At 36.4% G+C, this 24363-nt stretch overlaps 1 pseudogene; it reads left to right on the plus strand.

Moving 5' to 3' along the window:
* Positions 1 to 4421: 4421 nt before the first annotated feature.
* LOC123839264 (heme-binding protein 1-like) overlaps positions 4422 to 24363 on the plus strand; it is a 93457-nt pseudogene continuing 73515 nt past the window's right edge.

Genomic DNA, 24363 nt, shown 5'->3' on the forward strand with positions numbered 1-24363 from the left:
ACTCATCAGCAGGGAAATGCAAATCAAAACTAGAATGAGGTATCACCTTACACCTATCAGAATGGCTAAAATCAAAAACACAAGAAAAAATAAATATGAGCGAAGATGTGGAGAAAAAGGAATCCCTGTGCACTGTTGGTGGGAATGCAAACTGGTGTAGCTACTGTGGAAAATACTACGGACGTTCCTCAAAAAATTAAAAATAGAAACACCATATAATCTGATAATTCTGCTATTGGGTATTTACCCAGAGAAAACAAAAACACTAATTTGCATCCTTACACTTGCTGCATTATTTACAATAACCAAGACATGAAATCCACCTAAGTTGAATAGATGAATAGATAAGGAAAATGTGGTATATACACACACACACACACACACACACACACGGATATGTATGGAATATGGAATATTACACAGCCATAAAAAGGAATAGGATTGTGCTATTTGAGACAACATGGATGGACCTAGAGGGCATTCTAGTAAGTGAAGTAAGCCAGACTGAGCGAGACAAATGGTACCATATGATTCCACTCATGAATGGAATCCAAAAAAGTAAATAAACAAAAAGCAGAATCTGACCTATAAATACAGAGGAGTGATGGTTGCCAGAGGGGTCAGGAGTGGGATTTGGGCAAAACACGTGAAGGGGAGAGGGAGACACAGGCCTCCAGTTATGGAGTAAGTCACAGGAATGAAGGCTCCAACCTCTTTTTGAAAGAGACTCCCTGTGTGGATAGTTATTTAACAGAGAACAGAAACTTACTCAAGAGATTAATCCAAGATTTCCTCCTTACCAACCTGGACTTCTTACACACTGGAGTTCTTTTCTATTACCCCACTTTGTAATACTTCTAATAGGACCCATTCTTAGCATTTTATGGATTATTCAGTTTACTCTTAAACTACCTTATGCCTCAGTACTACGATTTCCCCCATGTTACTGATGGAAACTGAAGCAGAAAGTAGGTAAGTTTATAGTTGCCAAAACCCACAAAGCTAGAACACCGTGGAGCTGAAATTCAAAGCCAGGCAGGACCTTCATCTACTGCATCATCTGCCGGCACCTAAATTTGAGAGCACTGATCCCTCAAGTTTCTTAATAAAACAAAATATGGAGCAGGGAGAAGAGATGAGGCATACTGAAATTTCTTAGCGGTTTTTTGTTTTTTGTTTTGTTTGCCAGTTGTGGATAAGTTCAGAATTTCTTGTAAGGCTGACAGAGGCACTTTGGGAGAGCTAGAGAGGCACTGGCATGAGTCTCTGAAATGCTGGGATGGACACTCTGTTTTACCTCTTAATAATTGTGAGAAAAATTTGGGGTGCGGCACTTCATGTCTGAGCCTCGGTGGATGGAATGAGGATAAAGACACCCACTTTAACCCAACTACACCTCAGGGAAGTTATAAGGCAATAAATACATGGATGGAGGGCACGGTATTCAAATAAGGGATTATAGATGAAAAAATTTCTCTTAAAATTTTTTTGAAAAGTTTAAACAATTATAGAAACGTACAGAGATTGAAAGACACGTGCACTTGTTGCCAATAATTAAATATATTTTGTCATTTTTAGAAAAGTGGAAGCACAAAAGAGTAGGGATCCCCCACCCCCCCTCTTTTTTTTTCCTGTCTCCAAGTTCATTTCCTACCTTCCCTCTCAGAGGCACAACCACCATGATAAATTTGGTGTGTTTTCCATCAGACCATGTTTGCAGACCTTAACTGAAAATTTGTGTACCCTTCTTTCATTGCTTTATGTTTTCACAAATTTACATAAACGCTGTCAGTTTATATGAAACAATTTTTACACCATGATATTTTTGAACTCTTCCCTGTACATTTCTATATCTGATGCAAGTGTATGAACATATCACAAATATTTATCCATTCTCCTACTGGTGGATACTTTGTATCCAAATTTGGCTATGCTTTAATAAGCAGCCTTGCCCACATCTCCTATTATGCCCATGAAAAAGTTTCTCTCTATGTATATCCTAGATCAGAGGCATGTCAAGATTTAAGGCACAGTGCCCTAATGTGATAAGTACACCTCATTTTTAGAAGTGACTCATGTTTACTCTCTTGTTTCCTGCACTGAATCATTTGCAAGCATCACATCTCTAAAGTGCACAGTGAAACAAGTGTTTTGGATTATAGTTCCTTGGTTGAATGCTGTCTTGAAATATCTTCTCTAGATATTAAAAAAGAAAGTATTTAAAATCTTCTGTCATCTGGCCACTGGAATTCATTTTAAAAAATGCAAATGTGACCATCAAATGCTTTAGTTTAATACTTATCAATTCAATTGATAACAAATGACTACCAAATGCAAACAGAATTCTTATCAAGCTCTAAAGAACCCTCAGTGATCTCATACCTAATTTCCCCCTTTAATTTCTTGATTTGTGCCCTTGACCTAGCTTTGTCTATACCGAATCTCTTACAGTTCCCCATCTGTACCTTCTAGTTTAATACCTTCACCCTTTGCTAATGCTGCTTCCCCTGTCATCCCCGAAAAGGCAATCCTTTCACACTTGGCGACACATGGTCAATACTTGTTTGCTGAAACTCCTTGTGACTACTTGCTCTTTTACTTTGCATTCTATCTCATCCCCAATTTAATACCAGTTGGTTTCAGGATCAGAACAGAAAAAAATAAAAAATAAAAAAGCTTACTATGTTCCCATCAGTGATTTGTCTTATATGTGAAGGACTCAAAGCAGGCATTATAAGCACACACAAACAGAGAGCAGTTGCATGAGAAAGTCTTGCACTATTTCTCCTGGCTCCTAGGCCACTCCATGCATGGGCTATGCTCTGCCGCAAGAGACAAAGCCGAAGTGGGAAGGGACTGCAAGGGAGCTATGCCTCCTTGTCTTAACCACCACTTGCATTACACTTGCCAGGAAGCCTCACCAGGCGGATGTGCCAAGCCATATTCCTCCTGGGGCAGCGGTAACTTCAGGGGTTCGCAATAAATAATCCTAAAAAACAGGCACTGTGAATTTAGTGTGTCATAATTCACTATGTTTCAGAGAGCAGTTGCGAGAAGATAAAACCAGTGTTTTAATCCCCAGCTGAGAGAAGTGTTTGGGTTGAATTGGGTCTTCCCCAAATTCCTATACGGTAGCCCTAACACATAGCACCTCAGAATATGGCTGTATTTGGAAATAAGACCCTTAAAGAGGTGACTGAGTTAAAATGAGGCCATTAGGGTGGGGTCTAATGCAATTTGATTGATATCCTTATAAGAGGAAATTGGATCCACAAGAGACATACTACATACCAGGGCTGTAGGAGCAGAAAGAGAAGATCATGTGAGGACACAGGGAGAATGTGGCTGCCTGCACGCTGAAGAGAGAGGCCTCAGAGGACACCGAGCCTGCACGTAGAAAATGCATTTCTGTTGGTGAAGTGGCCCAGTTGTGGTATTTGGTTATGGCCGTCCTAGCCAACTAACCCAAGTGAGTTGGAATGTCATCCTGCAACTCAGACAATGTAGTGCACATTAGGAAGTCTGTTTTCATCAATGGTGAATCTCAGTGATGCATCCTTGATCGGTCAATATAAAGTTTACCCCAGTGTTTCCTGTCACTTACCACCCTTTTGCAATCTAAGTTTTTCGTGTATTTGTTCTGGGACCCCGACTAACCCCCACTCTCGCCACATACAATCACTTCCCTAGAATATAAGGCACCAGAGGGCAGAAATATGTTTCTGTTTTACACACTGACAAATGACCAGTATCTAGAATAGTGCTTGGCCCAGAGTGTCTGTTAAAGAACTCTTTGTTGTCTGAAAGAAAGACCCATTTTAAGATTAGGTCACATTCATATTTCTCTACAGAGAAAAAGCCAAGTGGGACATAAATACATACTTGGTAGACAGTTTTTATTGAGTGAATGCGAGATTTCACAGGTCTTCTCCACAAAGCCTAGTCATTGCAGAATTTCCATTCTTTTCAAATTCAGTATTTCCTTTTTGTTAAAAAGTAATTTTGTGTTTTCTTTTAAATGTAACAAACCATTGTGCAATGCTCTAGGCATGGTTCTCAAAGTTTTATAAACACTGAGACATGTAGCTCTCATAAGAATCCTTTGTGGATTTTTTTTTTTTAAAGATTTTATTTATTTGTCAGAGAAAGATAGCTTGAGAGAGAGAGCACAAGCAGGGGAAACAGTAGGCAGAGAGAGAAGCAGACTCCCCGCAGAGCAAGGAGCCTGATGCGGGACTCATTCCCAGGACCCCAGGATCATGACCTGAGCCAAAGGCAGACGCTTAACTGACTGAGCCACCCAGGTATCCCATGAATCCTTTGTGGATTTTTAAAAGCAAATGGTAATGTCCTAAAAAGTGGGAGAAGGTGGGAGAGAAGGGCCTGCGTTAAGCTTCAGCCTGCTCAGCAATAATTCCAGCATGGATTTGGAAATCAATAGAGCCATTAAAACGCCGATTAGCAGCAAACCACAGAAGAGGTAGGAGCCATCATTGCTGACCTGAGACCTGATTTAGTACATGGGAAATGTATAACCCAGACATAGTGTATATATATTTTAAAAATCATTCCGTCAGTGGCATCTTTTTTTTTTTTTAAGATTTTATTTTTTTATTTGAGAGAGAAAGAATGAGACAGAGAGAGAGCATGAGAGGGGGAGGGTCAGAGGGAGAAGCAGACTCCCCGCTGAGCAGGGAGCCCGACGCGATGCAGGACTGGATCCCGGGATTCCAGGATCATGACCTGAGCCGAAGGCCGTCACCCAACCAACTGAGCCACCCAGGCACCCCACCGTCAGTGGCATCTTTAATGGTAATTTCCACTGGGTTCAACAATATCATCACTTTATTTCTATTTTGTATTTATTTTTATTTATATATTTTTTTGGTCATTTTTAAAAACACATTGGCTTATGGTATCATTGTGTCAAAAACTGTGAAGGGTCTGAACATTTACCCAGCTTATAAGCTAACAAATTAGTCTGTACCATTTTACATATGCTGGCAGAAGAAAGGAGACTCCGGTGTCAGAGACAACAGACTTTATTACTCATGGCCCCGCAAGAAGCACGAGCATCATGTTTGCATCGGTTCCCTTTCCCCAACAAGTCCATGGGGGCAATGAAGGAACACAGGCAGATGCTGCACACACATATGGGTTTGTGCCATAGCTGAGGAACTCCGAGGTTATGCAATCCCCGGTCTCCTAGAGGGGGACTCTAGCAAACCTGTCCAGCTTTTGATTTGGAGGGAGACATCTTTATTATCTTGGACAGCAAACAAATCTGCCTTTTGTCCTAAAAGAAGATATTTCCTCCATCTTCCATGGGTGTTCTTATATATACTTGAAAAGATAGTCCAGAAAGAAAAGCTGCCATGAGAAGTGCAGAAATATATACAACCCGTAAAGCATTGTCTCCTAACTTCTTGATGTTTTTCATTATTCTCTTTATACATTCATGAGACACTGAGAGGCTGCTATCCTGCACGTGGAATTCTCATTCTCCTTTTTAAAAAATGTTCTCTGTGCTTTTTAAAAAATCATAATATTTGTACAGTTTCGCCTGAACCTCCCTGTGAATTCCAGTTTGATTTGCTATGCTACATGATTCATTCAACAAATATTTACCGAGCACTTTCTTTGTGCCAGGCACACTGTACTAGTGACTAGAGATGCAACAGTGAATAAGACAGACAAAATGCCTCTTCTCCTGAAAGGTCAAATAATTAAATAGCGATTGTTAAATACTATTAAGAAATACAGAGAGCTATGCGATAGCTAATGATTTGGCAATTGGTCACATCAGATGAGAGGTGTTAGCAAAATGCCTCCTGAGGAGGTGATTTGGAAGCAGACACATGACAGATGAAAAGAGGCTGGCAGAGATTAGGGATAAAGAACATTCCAAGAAGAGAGAAGCGCTAGTACAAAGAACTTGGAATGGAAGAGGTGGGCTGCTTAGTGAATAGAAAGAAGGCTTTTATGTAAATATTGTAGGGAAGGTAAAAGTGATAGGAAATGAGATCAGAGGTAGACAGAGCCCCAAACACGTAGGATTTCCTTATAAGTCATAGTGGATATTTTCGTTTTTACTCTAAGTGTCATGGGTACAATTTGTCTAAGTAAAATCTAAAGGTGTCAGGGTGGGCTGGTTTGGTCTAGGGTGGTAGCTGTGAAAATGGAGAAAAGTAGGTTACCTTGGAAGTTTCAAAACTAGAGCCAATGAAATGATTTTATGTCTCTGCTGGTTTATATGCTCAGGTTTAATTTTATATTCAAGCTTATTCTATATTCAATTTTAACTCTGATGCCTGTTAATGCCAAAATCTCTACAAACATAAATCAGATTTTGTTATTTTATGCAATGCAATTGGTCATAGCATCTCAAACACATCAGGAAATAAATCAGGGGTACTGGAAGAGTCTTGCTAGGAGAAGAATATTGTTTAATAGAATAAAATAATTATCAAATAATAATTAACAGCCTAACATTAGTAATAGGATTGACCACAACTAAGCATTGCTTCTTAGTAGCACTTTTTTTGTTTTGCAACAAAATGACTACTATATACATTTATGACAGAGCCAAAAGTCTTATTTAGGCCACCAAAGCCATTAAATTTTAAATATTTCTTAAATCTTCCTGGACAGTCAGGCTCTCAACCGAGGAAACAAATTTTGTTTTGTAAAATTGCTGTGATATGCCCAGGCTAAAATGTGAGAACAAGATTAACAAATGAGGAAACAAAGAAACTATATAAAAATATACTCATCCCAAACATGGAATTGACAAGGAAACCTTGGATTCTTACTAAATATGATCTTAAAGTATTTAATTTAGTCTCTGACAATTTGCTATATTTTCCCCCATCTTGAATTAAAAACACAGACATATGTTCAGAGAAAAAGAAAGCTAAAACACTTGAACTGAAAACAATTTGTTTCATTATCTAATTTGGTTCAGTCTCTAAAAGTGTGACTTTTACCTGAAGAAAGGTGATTGCATGAACTTTAAGGATTAATCATTCTAATGGATCAATATGGTCCTAAGTGGCCGAAGCTTGCAAGATAAGGTTTTGAAGTCATCATGTGATATGCCATCCAACAGATTTTATCTGGACACTTATAAATTGTTTAAGATTCAATTATAATTTAAAAAAATATAGTCATAATTTAGACTTATACTTTCCAAATTTTTTAAATTTAGCATATTCTTCTAATATGTGGTATGTGCGTCTCGATGTAGAATAGCAGACATTTATAAATGCTGATTTTGAAAAGCTTTCAGTTGCTTAATAGAGATACTTAGAAAGGCAAGAGTTGATTTGGTCAATTGAGGCCACCAGCTACTGTCAATATACTGTTAATGTTTAAAAAAAGAAGAAAGCTCTTCATCAGTAGCTTGGGACTTTCCGAGCAGAACAGAGGATAAAATGGTGGTATAATTATTCAAGAAGTATTTCAATTGTGTATAATCTAATTATCCATATAAACACATAAAAGAAATCTATTTCCACACTTCACACTTTACTTATATTGCAGGGTTAAAGATCTTCTACTCTTTGAGCATTAGAGAAAAGATGCTATGTACATTTTGGTTTGCTTTGCTATTTTAAGGAAGTAAATCTTTCAGGGTAAGAACTTCTCAATCTAAATATAATTTACTAATTGATGGCAAAGAGAGCTACAGTGGTGCCATTTTTAAATATGTTAAAGTGGCTGGGAAACCTGATAAACCAACTGTCCATGCCACACTGTAGAGGTGTAATTCTTTTATTCTTGATGCATGGGGTTTACTCTCCATTTGGTTCGTTGTCTTACGGGCTTTTGCTTAACAGTATCTTCTGTATCACCTGTGGGTTTGTTGGGTAGCTATTCTGTCTCTCAAGCCTTTTCTCTCTTATATTATTTTAAGGGGTTTGTTATGTCATCAGGGTTTTTCTTTAGCCTTCACCTTGCAGAACATTCATTATCCAAAGTGGTGTATGACATACAACTACTGTTAGCCTCCATGGAAGCTTTGTCCCACAGACTCACATTGGATTAATCATCATATTTTGCTTGCAAATTGGCAGATTTTAGTAGCTTGTTTTCTATTGTTCTGTCTCCCTATTTAGCATTAAGTATGACTCATGAGTGACATTACTGAACCTGCTTATAAAGACTTTATTACAATGTGTTCTGAGGAACACACTATGAATACTACAGAAACTGCCCTGTTTCTATCTTTAACCTTGTCCGTTTTATTGCTCTTCCTTCCCTGTTCTATTTTGTATCATAACCTTTCACCACTGACACGGCTTTTCTTGTCAAAGACCACTTCTCTCACATTTTTCCACCACTGAACCATTGTTTGTTTTGACATCCAATGGCTTCTAACAAATTCCATTCTATCCCTTCTTTTATCTAAAATGAACCTTATTTTGCATTTTCTTGGCTTAGTCTATAGAATTCCAACTGGCTAATTGCTTTATATATCTTTCTAAAGAACAATTTTGGGGAACAGATGGCTACAACTGCCCAGGATCCGCAGCCAAATCCACTAGTCAACTACCAACAATCTTTGGCACCTACAGTAATTTCTTGTTATTAGATCCATGGGAACAGGTTGATAGAGTTAGGATAATTCCTCTCTTTTGGTCTTGACTATGTTTTCTAAAATAAAACATAGCCACAATGTCCATAGTAACGGTTACAATTTTAATGCCATTATGACCATTTCCACTGGAGAGCTGTCAACATGAATCTTTGATAAGAACATGGAGATTTTTACCATTATTTTCCTAATCATAGATAATTACTGCAGCAAATAACTGTTCACGGGGAATGTAACCTAGGTTACATCAGACTTTCTTTGGTTTTCTGTGATATGCTTCCAGCGGAATAAATTCTTTTCTACAGTAGTTGTGATGTACAAAATCTCTACAGATGCACCCCCTTTCTATTATTGTTATCAGATTCTAGTTTTCAATTGCTCTGTCTAGACAAACGAGATAAATTCCCCTTATTAACAAACATTTACTGAGTGCCTGTCTTAAGAAATGTAACGGCATGGGCACCTGGGTGGCTCAGTCGTTAGGCGTCTGCCTTCAGCTCAGGTCATGATCCCAGGGTCCTCGGATCGAGTCCCGCATCGGGCTCCCTGCTCAGCGGGGAGCCTGCTTCTCCCTTTCCCACCCCCCCTACCCCCGCTTGTGTTCCTTCTCTCGCTGTCTCTCTCTCTCTGTCAGATAAATAAATAAAATCTTAAAAAAAAAAAGAAATGTAGTAGCACATTATCTACTATCATTAAAAAAGAAAGAATGTTCTGCTAAAACATTTCTTTGAGTATTAGTTCCTTTATACTAATGCAAGATCTGTTATCTTGCATCCTTCTTCATGTGGCATATTTAAACTCTAGCTGGGATATTTTTGAGATTCAGTGTTCTTCAGTTTGGGACATAATATCCATGTGGATTTTCTTCTAGAGTGAAAATGTGATTGTGAGAAAATTTACCAGATACATTCAAACAATGTGGAGCTGCACATTTTTTTGAGAGAGAGAGAGAGAGAGAGAGTGAGCATGCATGAGTTGGGTGGGAGGGGCAGAAGGGACAGAGAGGGAGAGAATGTTAAGTAGACTCCATGCCCAGTGTGGAGCCTGAGGTGGGGTTTATTTCTCATGCCCCTGAGATCGTGATCTGAGCCGAAATCAAGAGTTGGATGCTTAGCATACTGAGCCACCCAGGCAACCCCATGGAGCAGCATATTTATACTACATCTCACCAGAATGAAGCACACATGATTAGCAAGTGATCAAATTCTGAGGTCTCCATGAGTTTTCTTAAGTATTTCATTGCCTTGCCCTAACACCACTAACACTTTATTGGCTCACTGGCTTCTCCTTGGCATAACCTTCATCACCATATTCTCTCAGAAATTACTATATTTTAATCCTAAATCACTATCTCTTGAGCAATAACCATTTTGGCTCAGCTTGAAGAAATTATGTGCCTTACATGAAGGGTGGTGAGAACAAACAGGTGCTTCCTACCTTCATCATGAAGTTGGCATTATTCTCTCATTACAGGTGGTTCTCTGTTCTAGGAAGTGGATGTAAATAGGCTTTTTTTTTTTTTTCTTTTGCCTAAATAGAATCCCTTTTTGTTAAAAGCATCCATGCTGCATATTTCATGGTTCTGGAAGAACTGCAAATAAGAGAACTTAGCACCATGGTCAGATCTGGACAATCAGATTATCCCATTCTCCAAGAAAGAGTGATTAATCCAAGCAGTGTACATGTGAATTCTTCTCTGATGTTGATATATGGAAACTGAGAGGAAAAAACCCAAATTTTCCACCTTTGGTCACAATAAAGTATGTTTGCCTAAGATATATTCTCTGACACTTGAAGATTTAACCACCATAGATAAAAACAAAGGCAATACATAAAACTGGCTTTGTGAAAAATAAGCATATGAGAGATGATGTATACTGAATCACAGTGGCACTGAACTCAGTAGTAAAGTCAAGGCCCTTTGATCTGTGATCTCCCTACTGTCTTTCCTAGTCTCAGGAATGTCCCCCTTTTTAATTTTTTATTAAGTTATTTTGAGTTACTGGTCTATAAAATTGCATGTAGAAATTATTAATATAGTAAATAAAGTGATCCTATTTTAAGGTAAATAATAACAATTGTAATAGCTAATACATATTCCAAATTTACTGTATATCTGAGACTCTTTCAAGTGTTTTATACATATTAGCAGCTTTAACCCTCTCAACAACTCTGTAAAATATTTAAGGCACAGAGAAGTTGAATAAATTGCCCAAGGCTTTGAGGGCAGAGTTGCAATCTATTTCCAAGTGGTCTGACTCCAAAACTGACTTTAAACGTGTTTATATACTGAAAAGGAGAGGTGAGATTGTAGCAGCTCCAAAGGTGTCATTTTTGGCATTATAAGACCTACAAGTTGTGTACCTGCTTACTTGCTTACAAATTGGGATTTTAATACTTTACCCACATTGTTGAAGAATGACAAAAAATGTATATATTTAAGGCGTGCAACTTTCACCATAACCCTGTGGTGTAGAGATGATTAGCAAATGAAGAAACTAACTCTTGAATATTATGTAACTTACTCAATTCACAACTAGTGAGAAAAGGGGATGGGATCTAAATAACCACCTGAATCCGAGATTTGAGATTTGTGCTCGTTGTTCTGCTTGACCGAACAGAGACATGTAAATGTTAGGACCTGAACACTTCATCTAAAACTAATGATGTAATGTATGGGGATTAACATAAGAATAAAATTAAAAAAAAAAAAAAGATAAAAAAAAAATGTTAGGACCTGAGACTAACTTTAGGTCAGGGGTCTTTTTCAATAAATAACCCACTTTAGGAGTGAAAACTAAACTCTTTGTACAGAATGGCGCTTATAGCAGATCAGATATAACTCTAAATTCCATTTGATCTTACAAGGTAGAAATAAATATAAGGTGCTAGGCAAATAAGTAGAGGAAGAAATGTTTGGGATAGGTAATAGAAAAGAGAGGACAATGGATGTGGACAAAGGAATCAGAAAGCAGATATTTAAGACAGGTTAGAACAGCTTGAGCGAGGCAGAGCAAAAAAGAGCAAGAAAGGGAGTTGTTGATTGTGGATGGAGGGACTGTGAAGACATCTGAAAACTTGCCTGGAGCCAGGCTGTTAGGTGCTGTTGGCTTAGATAAATCAAATGCAGTTGGCAGTGGAGAGTTATCATAGGCTTTTGTAAAAAGGTGTGGTTGGTTCGTTTTCCAATTTGAACATCCAAAATGAACAAAATATTGCTCAAGCACTGTAGGAGTCAATGGAATAAAGGCGTATCCCAATGTTAATCTGAGGGTAGACAATAGTCACGCAAACACACAAGACATGGTGAAATGGGTCCTATACAGATGTATAAGAAAAGTTGCAGAGCACTCTGCAGAGTGCTCTTGACAACCCCCAAATACATTCAGATATCAACGTAATTGCGGAGAGGGGCTTCAGATGGATTTTAAAGGAAGTAAAAAAGTATGAGAGCAGAAATGCATTAGATATAATCAGCCATAAGCTATCTCCTTTTGGCTTTTAACATTCTTTTCATGATTATCTCCACGTTTGAGTATATGTCCTATTGAATCATCCTAATGAATACCTGCTGACAACTCTGTGGAATATGTAAAGAATAGGTAGAAATTTGGAAGAATCACATATATTACCAGTTATCATTCTGACTTTAAAAAATGAAATTAAAATAACATTCACTGAGTATTGTCTTGTCCACATGCCTGTATATTTTACTGTCCAATTTTCATTGGAACCATGTAACACACATAATAAGCACATGGTAACTTCTCAATAAATACTTGTGGAGTGAATGGACTTGGTACCTATTTTTTCTCTAAACAGCAATGTGTTTGGAATCCTTAATGTAAATGTTTACCATATTTAAATTTATTTCCCTTTATCTCATGCTGTACCCAGAGTTGATTGCTTTTCAGCTTATAAGTGAAAGGTCACCACGTATAAGTACAGGAAAATGAAATTGGTGACTTATAAACACATTTATTTAAATGGAATCAGGGCAGCAAAATCTAATTCCATATATAGTATTGTGAATTATTCATGTTTTTCATAGAAGTGGGCCACAAGCATTTGATGACATTTTGTAAATTCTAACATTTTTATTATGCTGAGTCCTATTGTGCTGAAGATTTGCATCTTTACAGGTGTCCCAAAAAACAAATACTAAGACATTACCCCCTCAGTACACATTGTTTTAATTACAATTGTATTTACAAATAGCCTAATTAGTTGATGCATCTTTGAATTACTCATAAAATCAAACAGCTGAATTATTTTTGGTTTTTGGCTTAGTAGGAACAAATAGTGATTGTAAGGACTAAAATGCTAAAAGAAAATGGAACAGAGCTGACTTGTGATTGCTGACTTATATTCAGACTGAGCCAGAACTGTTAGCATTACTAAAAAACAGTATCAAGGTTCTATGATCCTCAGAGGTTCTTAATTACATAATTGACCTTTTCCCCTAATATACAGAGGGGCTAATTCCCATATATACCTATTAATTTTAAATGGAAAGCAAAATGTGACCAAAGAAAAACAGAGGCATTGTAACTTAACTTTCAAAGGAAACCTCTGTTTGCTTTGATCTAATTTAAATATTCATCCCTATGATTCTGGGGCAATACCTTTTTCTGGCGACCTTTACCTTCCTTCCTCCATTAGTGGTAATACTTGGACAAAGGGAGATATAAGAGTGGAGTGAGATGCTCCCTAAAGGTAAAGGAGAAGTATTTGAACTTAAAGTGTCCACACGTCAAAATATCCATGCAACAATAATGAACAAAAATATCATATCTCAGTTATGTTAGTTTAAAAACTGGAGCAAATTAATTCTAGCTAAGAAACTTGAAATTCAAGGTCTTCTCTTTCAGTAAGGCTTTTTCTATGTGTATAGGTTGAACCAGTGATCAATCAGTATATTTTCTGTTTCCTAATGATGATAACTGCACATATTCATTCAATATGTGAGCATTCTTTTGTTCTTTTGTGTATAAAAATAGAGGCATTTTTATAAGAGTATAGTTTAGAAAAAAGAACACGGAACTGGAGATTTTGATTCAATCAAGTCAGGTTTCTCTATCACAGACCTAACTTCTCTCAACCTCAAATTTTTAATCCATAAAAAGAGAGCATAATTGCCCTACTTACAGGGTGGCTGTGAATTAATAGATGTGAAACCACTTTTAAAAACATTTTTGTAAGATATGCAAATCCAAGGTGTTAAGAGATTGTTGTATAAAAATGAAAGATTGGCCTACAATCCACAGAAATGATAAATTTTAATGTGAGTTTTATGTAAATGATCTTTAGATGCTTAGCAGGCAGAGGTATAATCTTTCTGACCCATTAATGCCTTTCTTCATGCCAGCCTAAAATAAATTTAATAAGACTTATATAATTAAAAAATGTAACCTTGACCTTGTGCTACCTTTCTTTCTTGAACTTTAAGGTTATCGTGCTACATGCCTTTATAGGATAGAGCCGACTGATGTTATTTTGAAATAACCAGGCTATCAGACACATTTTCTAACAAGTGGAAGTATTGGCAGCTCTCATTTCAATAGTTTAATCTACTTGTTAAAGGAGAAAATAATAGCCTTATGAGTCTTGGGCTAATAGGAAAGGAAGCCATCTAAATTCAAGTAAAATGTCTAGTGAATAAAGCTTTATCTTATTAAAAAAAAACCCCAAAGACAAAAAGAAAAGAATGAGGATTGACAATAGTCTTCATTAAGAATTATTTAAAATAATTGTAGCGGGGTGCCTAGGTGGCTCAGTCGTTAAGCGTCTGACTTTGGCTCAGGTCATGATCCCGGGGTCCTGGGATCAAGTCCTGCATCGGGCTCCCTGCTCAGCAGGAAGACTGCTTCTCCCTCTCCCACTCCCCCATGCTTGTGCTCCCTCTCTCGCTGTCAAATAAATAAATAAAATCTTTAAAAAATAATAATAAAATAACTGTAGCTATAAAGAAAAGTAATATTTTTACAGTATCATAATCTCTTTTTCAATGAATACTCAAACTGGTGAAGTGATCCAAAAGCAATTGAATATGCTCACAGAATTCAAGTTGCTAATGAGTTTTCTTGCAGCTTTAGTTAATCTCAAAATGTCAATATTTACAAATAATTTTACAAGGGTGTAAAATGTCTCTATGAAGTCCAAATTCTATTGGTGTTTCAAAAGGCATTCTGACGAGATGATTTTGTAACAGTTTCTTTTATGGCACTAATCTAAAGAACTCTGAACCCTGGGCCAATTTGCACATGAGTTGTCATTTTATGGACACATCAGCATGTTCCTTCAAGTAAGTGAATCCCTTATCAAGGATTCCCCCTCAAGGTTTACAGAAAGTTTATGTACTTTTTCAGATCACATGTATGTTGAAAAGTTGGTAAACATTTTAGCCCCACCGCACAATAAACACCCACATGTACATCGTTTTGTTTGCCACTTCAGTGTTCACAAACCCATAAAGTGACTTTATGGGTGCTTTAAAGATGTGGTGCGCAAATCTTTCTGCAAAAGGCTAGATAATACCCTTGTTTGTGGGCCAGATGGTATTAGCTGCAGTACTCAACTCTGTTACTATAGCACAAAAGCAGCCGTGGACACACGAGCATGACTCTGTTTCAATAAAACTATATTTACAAAAGTAGGCAGTGTGCCATATTTGGCCACAGGCCATAGCTTCCTAACCCCTGTGGTGGGGAACCACTGACACTAGATGAACGACTCTTAGAATATGACACAGATGTAACAGTTAGGACGTCAACCATCTGGTATTTGAAAGCCAGTGCTTCCAGAATTAGTATAGCTCATTTTTTCAGCTTCTAACAGTATAGAATGTCCCTCAGTGTTTCATTCTCTGTATAATTATTTTTACCTAAAACTGTGGTCACCCAGATCAGGGACTACAATCCTGCTATGGCTGCATGTGTCTCCCAAAATTGATGTTTAAGCTCTAACCCCCAATGTGATGATATTTGGAGATGGGGCTTTTGGAAGGTAATTGGGTTTTGCATCCTATACATCTCCCATCCTTCTAGAATTTACTTCTAGATAGTCTACACTTCCTCACAATCAGTACAATTGCAGGTACAGTCTAAGCAAGGGCTGGGAAAGACCGAATAGAATCATCCTGAATACTCACATCATGGTGGGTTTATGGAAGCAGTCAGCCTTTGGTTGGTAAGGGGTAGCCAGGAGCCAAAACCCTCAACCACAGCTCAACCTTCCATTGTCATTTCCTAAAAATGCACAGACCATCAGACATCAAGAATTCTTACAGGCAATTTCAGGTTTCATTCTTACCATTGTCCCCACTCACTCTCATATAAACCACACCAATGTGACAAACTCTTAGGAGTATGCCAAATGAGCTAGGGTAGGCTCAAAGGGTTAATGTGGGCTTAGGACAAACAAGGAATCATTGGATCCAACTGAGGTTATTTCCCCTTAGTTTTACTACTCAACCAGGAAATAAGAAATAAAATACACACCTGGTCAAGGCAACCCCTTCCTGTACTTTTCAGGCTCCTGCCCATGGTGCACCTCGGGTTCAGAGGTCTAGGTACTCTCAGTAGAGAGTGAGGAGTCACCCTGAGGAAAAAAGCCCAGAGACTTGGACTTGTTGGGTTCTTTTTCCACTAGGGCCCAACTTTAATCCATGGTCCATCGTCTTACAACAGTAACCATTTCTTGCTATGTTACATATATATACATATTTCATTTCTCCTCCATCAGAAGATACAAGATACTTTGGCAAGTCTGGCTATGGTCTATCTCAGAGACTACATGAAATTGCATAAAAAATTATGGGTATATCATTACATCTCTATTTTTCAGAAGAGAAATGCCGTTCCCTTCATCTAAGTGGTCTGTAACCCAAAATTTAATAAAACAAAACTGGGGTGCCTGGGTGGCTCAGTCGGTTGAGTGCTGACTTCAGCTCAGGTCATGATCTCGGAGTTCACACTCAGTGGGGAGTTCACCTGCCCCTCTTCCCCTGCTCCACCCCCCTGCTCAGGCTCTCTCTCTCAAACAAAATCTTTAAAAACAACAAAACAACAACAGCAAAAATCCCACTGTTACAGAAGATGCCATTCAAACAAAGGAACAAGTGATACTGTAACTACAACATAAGACAAAACAAAAAACCAAATGTTTTATCTTAGGAAAATTTTCTAACATAATTCTAATTCATGAGGATATAGATTCACCCATGTTAGTGAATTTCTAACTAGAAAATTAGATATTAGTTACTTAACTAAGTCAAATTCCAACAAGCATTTCTGAGAAACGTCCTGTTGGACACTAAAATCAGGTGTGAGATGCAAAAAGTGAATCAGGGGCTGTTTTTTCCCTCATAAATGTGATTTTTATTATACCTATCATAACCCCTGCTATAATTTTAGAATCATCACTAATTTCACAAAATGAGTTTCCAAATTTACTGAAGACATAGTAATTATTCATTAAGTATTTATTGAGTATTTACCGAAAGGTAGGTATACTTTTTCCCCCCCAGGGAATTCAGTGGTAAGACAAGCTTCTCTTTCTATGGGAGGCAGGTTCTTTTTTTTTTTTTTTTTTTTTTTTTAAGATTTTATTTATTTGAGAGAGAGAGCATGTGCATGAGCAGGAGGAGGGGCAGAGGGAGAAGCAGACTCCCTACTGAGCACCCCCTCTGAGGCATCCCCCTACCCCAACTTGGACATTGATCCCAGGACCATGGGATCATGACCTGAGCTGAAGGCAGAAGCTTAACAAACTGGGCCACCCATGTGTACCGGGAGGCAGGCCCTTAAGGTAAAAGATTAGAGACAGAAAATGTTCAAGGATAAACAAATAAATGACGGAGGTTATTTTGGGCTATTAAGAAAGTACAGCAGAGTAATATGAACTAAAGGAGTAAAATGGGGAAGTTTCTCCTGCTGGTGAGGTAATCAGAAAAAGCCACACTAGGTCAATATATCTATATATAAAATAGCTGTTGGCATGGAGTTAAAAAATATTTTCTCTGTCCTCAAGAAAAAACAATATGGAAAAAATACATGAAAATAAAATAGCATAATGAAATTTCATAAGTGGCATGATTGGAATTATAGACAAGGAAACAATAAATTCTATCAGTGCAAGAGGCCCAGTTGTCCATTTGTCTGTATTAGCTTTTTGAAATGAGTTTTGGAAAAAAACAGATAAAATGTGCAATATAATCTTCTAGAATGCTGTTATAATATAATTAAGCTTATTATTTGTCATTATTTCAACTTGTTTATAATTAATTCATCCTACAAATTGCCTCTTATGAATGTACTTAGCTAAATTTAGTTGCAGATAGCTTTATTCATTTCAGAAAGATTAAAGGTCATGAAAAAATGATAATTATTCAGAAACAGGAAGCAAGATCAGTCTAATGGTATTATATAATTAGATATAGTCTGGGTTTGGAGAACATGATAAATGTTGAAAAACTAAGAGGTGGGTACTTGATTTGGGATAGTTATGGATGGGCTAGAACATGAGAAGCACACAGGTCAAATTAAAATCATAGAGTTGGTTCAATTCTACCTAAAAATATTTCTTGAACACACACAGATGAGGAATTATTTAAAACTTAGAGGTAATCATGATACTACATTTTTACTCTAAAACATTCAGCATATTGTTAGTAACATAGCCTCTGGGATCAGGTTCCCCAGGTTGGAATCCAAGTCCTATGACCTACAAATGTTCTGTACCTCAGTTTCTTCATCCTTAAAATATTTTGGGGGGTAAATTTTAAAGGTTACAGGAGATAAAAAATGAACAAAGAACAGTTATGAAAACTAATAAACAATTTTTAGCTAGCTTTAATGTAAAGAGGCATAATACTAGCTCTTGGGAGATAGGCAGGGTCTGTGAAATTCAGAAAATGGGGAGATGGCTCCTGATAAAATGGATCAGAAAAAGGTTTAATGAGTTGGGATTGAGCTGTGTCTGTAAATAAGTAGCATCTTAACACGTAGAAATGGAGGGAAAAAGGCAAGATCAAAAAGAGGGAGATGGAAGAAAAAGGCTCTTTTAGGAGCGGTCAGGTAAATTCATTTTTCTGGAGTGACAGTACTTGGCTTGAAAAAGTATGAGTTTAATTTATTTACTCTTGAACTGATTGATTATGAAATGTAAGAATACATTTTGTTAGGGACAAATATTCTAACAACATGGTGGCCTACATTATCTGAATTGACTCATTTATTAAACCAGTTTTTTTTTTTTTTTCCCAACTCTATGTGAGCTATGAGGATGTAGAAAGAGAAACAAAAATAATGCAGGATGGAAAGATGCTTTGGATACAGATTGTAGGTTGTCTGCAATACCTGAGATTCAGTATTATTCATTCTCTAGATGAAAGGGGACTCTAATCCACATGACACTGAAGATGAGAATATTAAGCAGCAACATAATGAGAAAAAGTTGTCTAAGATGTTTAATTCCACAAAAAGTGCCATCCCAGGAGGACATGAAGAGGCTCTACTAGCCAAAGAGAATCAAACACATTCTCATCCTCACAGTGTATGTAACATATTAGAATGGTTAAAGGAAAAGACGATTAAACTCTTAAGGAAATTTAGTATAAAACCTACTATCACCAACCAATATGAGTGTTTGTTACGCATTTCTAAAAAGGATTTATAAGAGATGAAACATTCCCTGATGAGAATAAATGTAAAAGTGAGCTTATTACAGGCAGATTTCCTGAAGCTTGCAAAGAAATGAAGGCAGGTTAGCTAAGCATGCACAGCCTCAGAAAGACTATACTTACAACATTATATTCAGATAACTAGAATGTCAATGAATATTTTATTACATAATATGATCTATGTATTCAAGAAGTATTTCCTACAAATATAAGACACATTGGAGGAAAAAAGGGCTAACGTATCTTTTTTACATAAAGCAATGCCATCTTTATTCCAACAGCAACTACAGCTATGTTCAAATGTCCAAGAGTATAAAAGAATAACTATTTGCATGTTATCTTAAAAGGATGTGATTTGGAATACTGTATTAAAAAAAAGCTTAACTGCAAAGAAATAAAAATTCAGCTTGTATATGAACTGAAATAAAATGGCTGGAAAGATTTTAGGACTTGAATGTTTAAACATGATTGTTTCTAACTAGAACATCTTCTAGAGATTTCTTTTAAGCATCAGCATTATTTTAAGAAACACTTGTAAGGCCTCCAATTCATCCCCAGAAAGCTGATGTGCTAAACGAACAACTGAGGCCAATTTAGTTCTACAGGGACATAAAAAGTACTTCTCCGAGAAAGCTGGTTATTTCTAATAAAATATAAAAGATCTGCTAAGGGGAAAGATTAATGAGACAATAAAAATAAGAGAAGACAAGTTATAAATACAAAATGGCAAAAGAAGAAATAAATGTCAACATATAAAAAATACTCTCCCTCAAGCAACAATGTATTTTCAAATGTATTCAAGGAAACAGCACATATACTCATTTTTCCCTTTATAAATGACAGTGAAACAGGGAGAATGGTTTAGGAACTCATAGATTTGACAAGTATTTGGCAGCCATGTATAAAAATGCAGTGTTTGGTTTCTGAGAGTGATCCTTGTTTTAAGTTTTGATTCACAGTTTATGGGAATATGGAACATTTTAGCTTGGTTCAATAGTTAGAAAAAGAAAATAACCTTTTGTCCTACATTCAGCTCTTGCAAGAATCCAGATCTTACCAGGAAAAAAAATAAACAAATATATATGTAAAAGCAGGAAATAATTGGCCACAGATATTTAAAGTATTTAAATAGTGTCTGCATTTCTTATTCACTGTTACCTTACAAAATTTACCTTAGAGCAAATTTACTCAGAACAGAATAAAACTACTAAAATACTGAAATAACCAGAGACTTAATTGATAAAATAAAAAGTAGACATAAATTTTGCTATCAAGATGCTATGCAGTGAATCATTTGAAATAATGATTACTGCTATCTTGCCCATGAGACCTCAGGTACTAAGAGAACCATCCATCAATTTACATAATATGGTGAGTGCTGAGAAAGGGATGTTTGTGCCCCATGACACATTATTTTTTAAACAGGAGCACATTCATCAGTAGACATATTTTAAGTTGTTAAGGCAAAACACTATTCTACTGTACAATTTTAGACATGATATTGATCAAGTTTCTGTGCAGAATACCTCATATCTCCTCTTTATCTTTTTTTTAATAAGGGGCATTTAATATCTTGCCTCGAATATGGGACCACATTCCTTTCACCACTCCATTCAGATCTTTCTTTAAAACTAACATAACTGGTAGACATATATATGCATTACATTTCGATTCCATAAAAACACATTACAGTGAATTAGTTTTTTAAACATGAAATAAGATGAAATCAAAGGCAACTTATGGGAAAGGCAATCCTAAACCAGTTGGTGGCTCTAGCCCCGAGTTCAGAGACCACTGAAATTAAATGATGCTCTGCATGTTCTCTTATCACCAAGTTGGGGATGTTCTTCAACCTGTTAACCAAAACGTATGAAACTTTACACTCAGTAGAACAAGAGGAAGGGACTCATGTGCCCATCCATCTTTCTCTTGCTCTTATCCTCATTCTTGTGTAATCTCTTTACTGTATATTTATCAACACAATCATGTATACTAAGCATGTTTATAGCATCACGTGTGACTTAAGGTCCCTTCTACATGGGACTACACAGTTCTATGACAGACCCTATAAATAAGACTCAAAATTGAATAAATAGTTTTGAATTTACATTTTCTGAGTCTATCTTTTCATTTTAGGTTAAATGTACTACTTGTTCCAAGCAAATGCTACCTGCATATTTTTTTCCCAGTTTGCTCCACACTTGCCTCCACTTAGGAAAATATAGGTGATGACGGTACTCAGGAAACATACGATTTCTTTTTTAAAAATAGGAATCTATGGATAATGATGTTTTTTATGAGTAAGCTATTATTTATAAAGAGTTGACCTAATGCAGCACAGTCTATAGCTCTTTCTCTTAAGTTTCAAAATTAAGCACTGCTCTTTAGACAATGTTCAGCCAACTTCGCGTCTCTCAAAAAACTTTATGATAGGAACTAAGCAGTAGAGGGTTATTGTTTTATCCTCAGTTGATGACTTAAAGCACAAGTAATATGAATTGTTGGTTGTGGTTGGATCTATTTGCTTTAGAAAACAGATAAGCATAAATCTTGTCTGGATGGAGGCTTTCCACATCCCCAAGGAGAGGACCTTGGTAGGCATGGGGGACACTACAGAAAATTCTGCATATTTATCAATAATGTATTCTAGGTCTTCTGAAGTTTTATTTCTATCTTTTCTCCCAGAAAAGCAAAAACAGTCTGGGAAACTTGAACTGGTATGTTGATGTAAAAGGTGAAAGATTTATATGATCTGAAGAGAAACCAAAGTATTAAGGTCTTGACTGTTGGGGCACATAGGACATGGCAAGTATGTAGACCAAGATATTTTAATCAAAGCTGGAAGGTATAGTCTGTAAAAAAAAAAAAAAAAAAAAAAAAAAAAAAATTCTTCTTAAAGCAGAGCATACAGAATTGTTAACTGTAGCTTGAGAAAATGACATATTTTTCTCTATTATGTGACAAGATTTAATCATCTTTTAGAAAATACTATTTAAAACTTATTACAAATAATTGAGGAAAAAGAATTACAAAAGCTAGAATTAAACAGTGAATAAGGCCAAACTATTCCACATATATATTGAGTTTATAGCATTTGAATTACATTTGTAAAAAGATCTTATTTGAGAGAGAGAGAGAGAGTACATATGTGGGTGGGGGGAGGGGCAGAGGAAAAGGGAGAGAATCCCAAGCAGACTCCCTGCTCATCACGGGCACCCCATGCAGGGTGCAATCTCATGACACACGAGATCATGACCTGAGCTGAGGCCACTTAACCTACTGAGCCACCCAAGTGGCCCTACACATTTTTTCAAGCATGCATATATTACCATGTATAAAAGCACATTTTTATTCTTCATAGCAGAGATATGGTAAGCCACACATAACATCAGTTTCAAAACAAATGGATAATGATTTAAAGAAAAAATAAATTCTTCAAAATTGAAATGTAATTTCCTATATAACCACTGGGCCAAAAAATTTAATAGAAATAATGCTTTTTAATAAGAGATAGCTATTATTAGCTCATAAATGTATGTCAAAAATGGTACTAAGAATTTTTAAAAATATTATTCCTTCCTTTATGTGTTTATTATTTCATTCACCACAAAATGCTTTTTGAATTCTTGCCATCAGAATCAGACATTAGTATATAAGAGGTATTCTTCCAATATTATTTTGAAATTATTTTTTTTAAAGATTTATTTTAGAGAGAAAGAGCATGAGCAAGCATGGAGTGGAGGTGGGATAGGGAGAGAATCTCAAGCAGACTCCCACTGAATGTGGAACCCTATGCGGGGCTTGATCTTCTGACTCTCAGATTAGGACCTGAGCCAAAATCAAGAATCGGCTGCTCAACTGACTGAGCCTCCCAGGTGCCCCTGAAATAATTATTAAATCAGGAAAACTTGGAAAAAAAAAAAAGCCTACCCTAATAATTATAAGTCCTTCTTGACTAACTACCCAATTTCCTGTTCCTTTTTTGAAGGTAAACTTATTTTTCAGTTCTGAATGTCTTTCCAGATGTTTTCTTGTGTTTTTTTCTACATCTTTTGGGATTATATGTATTTTCTCATTTATTTTCTGTCATTCCTAGGACATTGATTTACAAATATTAACCAACTTCACTTTCCTTTATTGTTTTTAATACTGATTTCATGTGCTTTATATTTAAAGTGCTTCTCTTTTAGATAGCATAGAGTTTTGCTTTTTCATACTGTATTTATTTGTGAGAACTGTCAAAACAAAATACCACAGAATGAATGACTTAACAGAAATTTATTCTCTCATGATTCTGGAGGCTAGAATTTCAAGATCAAGATATTGTCAGATTTGGTTTCTTCTGAGCCCTCCCTCTTTGGCTTGAGATGCCTGCCTTCTCACTATATCCTCACATGACCTACCCACACTGTGTGCACCTGTGTCCAAATTTCCTCTTATAAATACATTAGTCATAATCTATTAGGACCATTGAGACCTCATTTTAACTACGTCTTTAAGAATTTTATCTCCAAAGAAGGTTACATTCTCATGTACTGATGGTTAACACTTCAATATATGAATTCTGGGAGGACACAGTTCAGTTTAGAACACTCCCTAATGATCTCTGCCTTCTTATTGGAATGTTTAGTTTACATTTAATATAATTTTTAATATATTTGAATTTAGGTCTGCTATTTTTGCCATAGTCTATTTGTATGCCCTGTTTTTTTTTTTTTTTTAACTTTTGGATTAAGTGTATGTTATTTACTACCCCATTTTAATTCCTTTATTGGCATTTTAGCCATACCTCTTTGCATTTCTGCATGTGTGGTGACTCAAGGGATTGCTACACATATCCTCCACTTGTCTGCTAAGAGTTACCATTGTGCCACTTCATAGAAAATAGTTAATAGTTAAGTACCATTTCTCTCATTGTTTTCCTATGATTTTATACTTATTATTTCTGTTTGTTTCAACTTTTTATTTAAATTCTGTTAACTAAATATAGTGTAACATTGGTTTCAGGAGTAGATAACACCCAGGACTCATCACAAGTGCCCCAAAACTATATCTGCATGTTATAAGCTCCACAATATTATAACTT

The sequence above is a fragment of the Mirounga angustirostris genome, unplaced genomic scaffold (genome assembly GCF_029215605.1).
Source record: "Mirounga angustirostris isolate CCGP_5_RB_7025 unplaced genomic scaffold, mMirAng1.0.hap1 SCAF_3, whole genome shotgun sequence".
Classification (NCBI taxonomy): domain Eukaryota; kingdom Metazoa; phylum Chordata; class Mammalia; order Carnivora; family Phocidae; genus Mirounga; species Mirounga angustirostris.